The 9,145-nt window shown below is 39.0% G+C and overlaps 1 pseudogene; it reads right to left on the bottom strand.

Annotated features, from left to right (window-relative positions):
• Positions 1 to 5,276: 5,276 nt before the first annotated feature.
• On the bottom strand, positions 5,277 to 6,217 carry LOC102285487 (glyceraldehyde-3-phosphate dehydrogenase pseudogene; annotated as a pseudogene).
• Between the last annotated feature and the right edge of the window lie 2,928 nt (positions 6,218 to 9,145).

Here is a 9,145-nt window from a genome sequence, read left to right as displayed (position 1 = left end):
CTTCACAACCAGACTCAGGCAATGGAGTTCTCTAAACCTTAATTCAAATATTCAATAATAGTTGATGTGAGTACAACCAAAATATATTTTAAAGCTAATAAAGAGTATAGTACATCTTTTGACTTGATTTTTACCTACATAAATATTTGAAGAAATGAAGTAGCAGATCCTTATTGGCGGCTATGTCTTCAATGTCTAATAAATATTTCGGGGCTAGGAGATCTTGTTTTGGAATCCACATATTCTGGGTTTTTGTTAATTAAATTCAAATAATATGTGAATTTAGAGACAATGACATCTCTATTTTCCTTAACTTCTAACTAAAAACTAACATTTCATTTGGAAGGCAGGCAACAGATCACTGCAATATTGGTAATGCATATTTGTCAACAATAAGAAAGAAAGTGAAGTCACTCAGTCGTGTCTGACTCTTTGTGACCCCATGGACTGTAGCCTACTAGGCTCCTCTGTCCATGGAATTTTCCAGACAAGAGTACTGGAATGGGTTGCCATTTCCTTCTCCAGTGTCAGCAATAGACAACACAGGTAATTTTGTGTCTCATAAAATTCACTATAACTAGAGTAAAATTAAATTAACCTCATCTTATTTCAAAATTTTTACCATTTTAGAGCTGATACTAGATCTTGTTATCCAGTGTGTTAAAATGAAGCAAGTATATTACTATAATATAAAAATATATATATATATATTGATAGCTATATTTCAATATAACTTCTGTAATCTGTAAATGAGTATTTACAAATTAAATATTCATTTAAATAAATAAAGCTGAGCGCAAGAGGAGAAGGGGGAGATGGAGGATGAGATGGCTGGATGGCATCACCAACTCGATGGACATGAATTTGAGCAAGCTCCGGGAGTTGGTGATGGACAGGGAAGCCTGGTGTTCTGCAGTCCATGGGATTACAAAGAGTCAGACTTGACAGAGTGACTGAACTATAACTAACTACATTAAACTTTCCTACTTCAAGTGGTTATTCTAAGGATATGGTGCTTAGAATCATCCCTGACACAAAGTATTTGCTATTGTCACCTGCTTTTAGAGATCTTCATCATTCTACTGAATATACAGAGCACGTTCCCAAAACGTAACCACATAATGTAGGATGTAATATAGCAAAAATGAACAATGAAAGTGATAGTTATTTTAAGAATCCAAAGAAAGTGATAAATTAGAGTTGTATTTCTTTAGGATGACTTCATGGAGGTAAGAGATTGGCATTAGCTGGGTTTGATGGAGGAAATCCTATGGTGTCCTCAAACTTGTAAAGTTGGATTTATCACAGTGCATGCATAGGTGCGTATAAAACCTGGAATGGATTTTAGGACTACTTTGGTATCCCATGAGGTGGTATAAAAGCATGAATTATGTCATTGATGGTCTCAATATTTGCCTATGTGATTACTGTTGTTGCTCTCATGGAAAATTGATTTTGATCAAGAAAAGCAGTGTAGCAGCGTATGGAAAGCATAGGTACCTGAATCAGCTGGCCATGGTTTTAAATCCCACTTCTATAGTTTGATGCAAATTGCTTAAATTTTTTTACATTTTTTGGCATAAGATTCTGTTTACTTGCTCATTCAGCAAATATTTATTATTTATTTTGCACCAGGTACTATGCTAAGTTCTGAAGATTAAACAAATAAGATACATAGTTAAAACTGAAACTGAAGTTGCTTAGTTGCATCCGACTCTTTGCGACCCCATAGACAGTAGCCTACCAGGCTCCTCTGTCCATGGGATTTTCCAGGCAGTAGTACTGGAGTGGATTGCCATTTCCTTCTCCAGGGGATCTTCCCAACCCAGGGCTCAAACCTGGGTCTCCTGCATTGCAGACAGATGCTTTACCATCTGAACCACCAGGGAAGATACATAGACCTACGTGCAATTCAGTCTCTGAAAGAGAAAATTATAAAATTATACCTACCTCATAGGGTTGTATTGAAAATTAGAAGTGTTATAAATTCATGTTGTAAAATCATAAAATGTAAATACAGCAATATATTTAAATTCTATGGCATCACGTCTAGCCTATAGTAGGTCCGCAATAAATGGTAACTGATATTATTGTTACAAACTCTTAAAGGTATTTTAAAGATTCTCAAGTGATCCTAACATAGAGACAGATCTAGAGCAGTGGTTCTCAAACTAAATTGCAATTAGAATTATTTTTGGAGTTTATAAACTACTGATCATGGGCCCCACCCCCAGAAATTGATTTACTTGAACTCAGGAGTAGCCTGGGTGTTGGCTTTTTAAAAATCTCCTCAGGTAATTGTATATTGCAGCCATGGTTGTGCACAACTGAGAAAATACCAACTGCAAATCTGCCAAATATAATGCATTTGACTTTTTGTTTTCCTTTTCTGTCCTACATGTTCAGTGATAGTATTTATTAGAGATTTTGACAAATGCAACTTTATAATGACAAGACTTCTCATATAACATAAAATTGGAGAAAAATAAGGAAGATGTGCCTGTTCATTTACTTATTTATAGTGTTACAGGGATAGAATACATGGATTCTATACAGGTTTGATTAGCAGTGCTGGAGAGCATCTGCCTGTTTACACTATAACAGGGATTAAGGTGAGGGTGTTATGTTACTGTTGTCATCCTTGTTATCATCATTTCAGCACTGTTTATTGAGTTTTACAGCCAGAAATTAAGAAAGTGTGTGTGTATGTGTACACTTCTCATAACAACCCTGTACCTAATTTAATATTATTTAGAGATGAGTAAAAATATATTTATGATAAATAACTTGACCATGTTTAGCAGCCTAGTTAATTGCAAAACCTGGATTTAAAACCAGTTTTGCCTGACTTTAAAACATGCATGCTTAGTTACTTTATACTGTCTAATAAAGAAATGATACTTTACCTATATTTTAAAGTCCTTTCCTTGTTATAATCAGAAATATTCCTTCATTCTCTTGTATGTCATCTGGCTTTGAAATTGTTGCTCTTCTAGTTTTCCAGTGTATTTTATGCTTTCTTTGTGACACTTAGGCTGGCATTCATCTCCAATTTTATCTGATATTTAGTATCTGCTTTAATTCTTAAACAAATGTAAATATGATTATTCTATATTACAAATGGTGGTAATGGTGACAGCCTTCAAAATGACTTATGCCAGCACACCCCTGAGGCTCATATGTTGTGACTATCCCGAACTTTGTTGTTCAGATGCTCAGTTGTGTGCAACTCTTTGCAACTCCATGGACTGCAGCACGCCAGGCTTCCCTGTCCTTCACCATCTCATATAGACTGCTCAAACTCATGTCCATTGAGTCTATGATGCCTTCTAGCCATCTCAGCCTCTGTTGCCCCTTTCTCCTCTTACCCTCAATCTTTCCCAGCATCAGGGAAGTCAGCTCTTCACATCAGCAAGTCAGCTCTTCACATCAGATGGCCAAAGTATTGGAGCTTCAGCATCAGTCCTTCCAATGTATATTCAGAGTTGATTTCCTTGAGGATATACTGATTTGATATCCTTGCTGTCCAAGGGACTCTCAAGAGTTTTCTCCAATACCGCAGTTCAAAAGCATCTATTCTTCAGCGCTCAGCTTTCTTTATGGTCCAACTCTCACATCCATACATGATTACTGGAAAAGTCATAGTGTTGACTATATGGACCTTTGTCGATAAAGTGATGTCTCTGCTTTTTAATATGCTGTCTAGTTTGGTCATAGCTTTTCTTTCAAGGAGCAAGTATCTTTTAGTTTCATGGCTACTGTCACCATACACAGTGATTTTGGAACCCAAGAAAATAGTCTGTCAATGTTTCTATTGTTTCCCCATCTATTTGCCATGAAGTGATGGGACTGGATGCCATGATCTTACTTTTATGAATGTTGAGTTTTAAGCCTGCTTTTTCACTCTCCTCTTTAACTTTTGTCAAGAGGCTCTTTAGTTCTTCTTCACTTTCATCCTTCACTAAGGATGGTGTCATCTGCATATCTGAGGTTATTGATATTTCTCCTGGCAATCTTGATTCCAGTTTGAACTTCATCCAGATCAGCAAAACCATTTTTATAGGGTATTTCATAAAACACAGAAGATAACATATTGCTTTAGATACTTTAATGTATAATGAAGGCTTTGGGGATTTCTATTTACACTGAATTAAAGGAAGAGAATGGCAATTTAATTGTGGCAAGATTTGTTTATCCTATCCTTCTCTACTTCGGTATCAGCTATTTTAATGGTTTCCAGTGACACTAAGGGGCCAGTGACACTACCAGGCTCCTTCATCCATGGGATTTTCTAGGCAAGAGTACTGGAGTGGGTTGCCGTTTCCTTCTTCAGGGAATCTTCCCGACCCAGGGATTGAACCCAGGTCTCCCTCATTGTAGACAGATGCTTAACTGTCTGAGCTACCAGGGAAGTCCTTTCTAAAGGGTAGTATTCAAATTTAGTGGTATTCATTTTTTATAGAAAAATATGCTTAGAGAAGATCTTAAAATTGTTTATAACCCCTCTTCAATTAGATGTAACAGTTTAGAATTTTATGAGCATACTTGTCAAGTGATCTCTCTCTCCTTTTGAGGAGTATATGTGGAAACAGAAACAAAGAATATAAACAAACAGAGAAGACAAACAAAGAATACAAACAAACAGAATATGAATGTTTCAGTAAATTCTAGGGATGGAAAAAGTTCTGTTCGTTATTGACTCCAATTCTATATACAATTGCTATTCTGGATAAATGATAGTGACTTCTTTTGTACGTTTAGGCTTTGAGATTTTTCCTAATCAAGCAGGGTAGGATATATAAATAGAAGTACACATATACACACATGCACACATCATACAGCACAGGCCTTCAGAATCAGATTTTGATCCTATTGGATCTGTAGTTGTCTAACTTCAAGTAACTTTGTTCAGTATCAGTTTTCTAATCTATAAAATGGAGATAAAATGCATCATTCAGTGAGTTAACATGAAAAGTAAACAAGACAAAAATACGTGTGTAGCAGATTGAAAAATATACAGTTCAAAATTTGGTAACAGAATTTCTCTCATGGAAAGAATTGTCTTTATTTAGAAAAGTAAAGTACTTATTTAGGCTGGGTATTTTCCATTGATGGTACATAATAAGGTAAGGCTCACTAAGTCCCTCCTCTTCAGGGTTTCTGGGATGGAAAGATGTGATACTCTCAGTATGTTGGGGTGATCCAGTTGAGGTGAGTACCCCAACAGCTGAGGGCCTCTCTCACGCTCTCACTGGGGCTGGAGATCCAGGGTGCTCTTATTCCCCAGAGGCTATGTGGACCATGAGGCCCACTACTCTGTCTGTAGCCAAATTCACTGTCATACCAGGAAATGAGCTTGACAAGGTGGCTGTTAAGGGCAATGCCAGCCTCAGCATCCAGGGAGGAAGAGTGGGTGTCACTGCTAAAATTGCAATAGAAAACTTGGTTTTCAGTATAGCCTAGAATAGTCTTTAGTGAGCCTTGCAGTGCCTGCTTTACCTCTTCTTGATACCATCGTATTTAGCAGCTTTCTCCAGGAAGTGGGTCAGATCTACATCAGACACACTGGGAATGGAGACATGGAAGGCCATGCCAGAGAACTTCCCATTGAGCTCAGGACGATCTTGCCCCAAAGCCTTTGCAGTGCCAGTGGAAGCAGGGATGATGTTCTCAGCAGTTCGTCATCCATCCCAGGACAGTTTCCCTTGGGGGCCCATCATGATCTTCTGGCTTGCAGTGATGGTATGAACTGTGGTCATGAGTCCCTCTACAGTGATACTGACCAGGTGTGCCAAGCAGGTGGTAGTGCACGTGGCATTTCTGACCATCTTGAGGGAGCTGTACTTCTTATGGTTCATGCCCATCACAAATATGGGATATCAACAGAAGGGACAGTGATGATTAGCCTTTTGAATAACCCTTCATGTGAGCCCCAACCTTCTTGAAAGTAGTGAGGACACCAGTGGACTCTATAACATACTCAGTACCAGTGGCACTCCATTTGATATTGACAGAATCTTGCTCCTAAAAAATGAAAGTGGGCTTTCCACTGATGGCAAGCTTCCTCTTCTCAGACTGGACTGTGCCATTGAACTTGCCATGGGTGGAATCACACTGGAACATATAAACCATGTAGTTGAGGTCAGTGAAGCAGTCATTGATGGTAATATTCACTTTATCATAGTTAAACGCAACTGGTGAGCAAGTGCCCAATACAGCCAAATATGTCTTGGGCCCATGGCTGGCATTACATAAGGAAATATGGCTGGCTGTTGAATGGGAAGGGGCAGAGAGACTAAACTTTTTAGGTATGAAGATAAGGTCCTGAAACCAGGTTTAAGAAAAAGTACTCTTGCCTGGAAAATCCCTCAGACAGAGGAGCCTGGTAGGCTGCAGTCCATGGGGTTGCTAAGAGTCGGGCACGGCTGAGTGACTTCACTTTCACTTTTCACTTTCATGCATTGGAGGAGGAAATGGCAACCCACTCCAGTGTTCTTGCCTGGAGAATCCCAGGGATGGGGAAGCCTGGTGGGCTGCCGTCTGTGGGGTCGCACAGAGTTGGACATGAGTGAAGTGACTTAGCAGCAGAAGCAGCAGCAATAGAAAATAATTAAAACTCTGCTTGAGAAGTGAATAGATTTTGTGGGTCACGGGGAGAAAGTAAAGAGATAATCAATTGAAATTATGGAATTCTAAGCTATGGAGGCTTCCCAGGTGGCGCTATTGGTAAGGAACCTGCCTGCCAATGCAGAAGACATAAGAGATGTGGGTTCAACCCCTGGGTCGGAAGATCCCCTGGAAAAGGGCATGGCAACCCACCCCAGTATTGTTGCCTGGAGAATCCCATGGACAGCGGAGCCTGGTGGGCTACAATTCATAGGATTGCAAAGAGTTGGACACGGCTGAAGTGACTTAGCACACAAGGCACGGAGAAGTGAAAGTGAAAGTGTATGGAGGAGTAGGTGGTTCCAAAAAGGCCCTTAAGAACATAAATAACTAATTTCAGTTCTTGCTGTTCTTGCCATGTAAGATTCTTCTACCTGCTCATGGTGGTGGTGGTGGTTTAGTAGCTAAGTCATGTCTGACTCTTGCAACCCCATGGACTGTAGCCTGCCAGGCTCCTCTGCCCAGGGGATTCTCCAGGCAAGAATACTGGAGGGGGTTGCCATTTCCTTCTCCATCTACCTGCTCATACCTTTAGTAAAGTATGCTACACACAAAAATGCCTGTTGTAAATAATTATTAATGATTTAGTACAGAGAAGAAGAAAATATTGGTATGATATTACAGAATAAGATTCAGATGTCAGTAAAATCAGGGCCTTAAAGTCAGAAGTAAAAAAAAAAAAAAAAATAGTAAACCCCTAGAAGGACAGGAATCTTGGGGAGAATGTTCAGCTCCAAAGAAGGAATAATATATGCTTAAATTAATTTATCTAAATGTAGGTAAATGTTGGATTGTACTCTAGGAGTGACTGAACTAAAGTGAGAAAAAGAACGAATAGTTTCAAATATCACCTTTTGTTTTCCCATAATTGAAATTAGTTGGTCCCTCCTTCACCCTTCCAAAGGAAAATTCATATGCATGGCTACCACCTCTAGAACACTGAGTTTCTTGAAGGTAGAGGACATTCAATACTAATTGCTAGATTCCTATTGTTCATCAAGACTTAGCCTGAAATAGTTAAATGAACCACAGTGATGAAAAGCTGAATATAGTGCCCCAACAACATGAGAAGATAGAGAAAACCTGGACATATAGTATAGATTTACTTTGCAGACATTGTGGGCTTGGTTCCAGAATGAATATTGCAATATAGCAAGTCATGAAGCATGTTTCCCAGCACACATAAAATTTATGTTTATACTATACTGTAGTCTATTAAGTGTGTAATAACATAACAGATAAGGGGTTAATACCCAGAATATTCAAAGAATTTCTAAAATAATAACAATATTTTTTCAAAATACTGTTAATATAAAGGGAAATTGGCAGCAAAACAAAACTATAATATTTATTTTCTTCTATTTTGCATACATGCTTGCTCAGTCGCTTCAGTCACGTCCAACTCTGTGCAAACTCATGGACATTAGCCTGCCATGCTCCTCTGTCCATGGGGATTCTCCAGGCAAGAATACTGGAGTGGGTTGCCATGCCCCTCTCCATTCTTCTACCTTGTGAGACTGTAATTATTTGTGAAGGGAAATAATGCTTTTGAGAAGATGCATTTGAAGTGGTGAATACATAGTGTGTACTTGATTTACATTCCTTTCTCTACTGGGAAGGACGTAGTGTGGACTATGGCCTTTACTGTTTCTGCAAAAAGAACAAATCTTGCCTATTTAAGTCAAAGATATGAAATTCAGCAGTGAAACAAGTATAAGATTATGATTAGCCAGATTCTTCTTTATCCTTCCTTCAGTTCAGTTCAGTTCAGTCACTCAGTTGTGTCCGACTCTTTGTGACCCAATGAATCACAGCATGCCAGACCTCCCTGTCCATCACCAACTCTCAGAGTTCATTCAAACTTATGTCCATCAAGTAGGTGATGCCATCCAGCCATCTCATCCTCTGTCGTCCCCTTCTCCTCCTGCCCCCAATCCCTCCCAGCATCAGAGTCTTTTCCAATGAGTCAACTCTTCACATGAGGTGGCCAAAGTACTGGAGTTTCAGCTTTAGCATCATTCCTTCCAAAGAACACCCAGGGCTGATCTCCTTTAGAATGGACTGGTTGGATCTCCTTGAAGGCCAAGGGACTCTCAAGAGTCTTCTCCAACACCACAGTTCAAAAGCATCAATTCTTCAGTGCTCAGCTTTCTTCACAGTCCAACTCTCACATCCATACATGACCCCTGGAAAAAAACATAGCCTTGACTAGGAAATCCTTATTTTCAAGACTGATTTAGTTATTACAAAAATCAGTTTCTACTTTTTCATTGCATGTAGAATTTTAAGTGTGTGTTTTTTTTTGTTTGTTTTGACTAAAGCTAAATATTTACCTATCCTATGACTCAGCTACTCTATTCTTTGTTGTTGTTGTTTCAGTTGCTACATCGTGTTGGACTATTTCTGACCCCATGGACGGTAGCCCGCCAGTCTTCTCTCTCCATGGGATTTCCCAGGCAAGAATACTGGAATGACTTGC

The sequence above is a fragment of the Bos mutus genome, chromosome X, assembly GCF_027580195.1.
Source record: "Bos mutus isolate GX-2022 chromosome X, NWIPB_WYAK_1.1, whole genome shotgun sequence".
In the NCBI taxonomy this organism is placed as follows: domain Eukaryota; kingdom Metazoa; phylum Chordata; class Mammalia; order Artiodactyla; family Bovidae; genus Bos; species Bos mutus.
The sequence above is the reverse complement of the archived record's forward strand: the minus strand, read 5'-3'. Positions and strand labels throughout refer to the sequence as shown.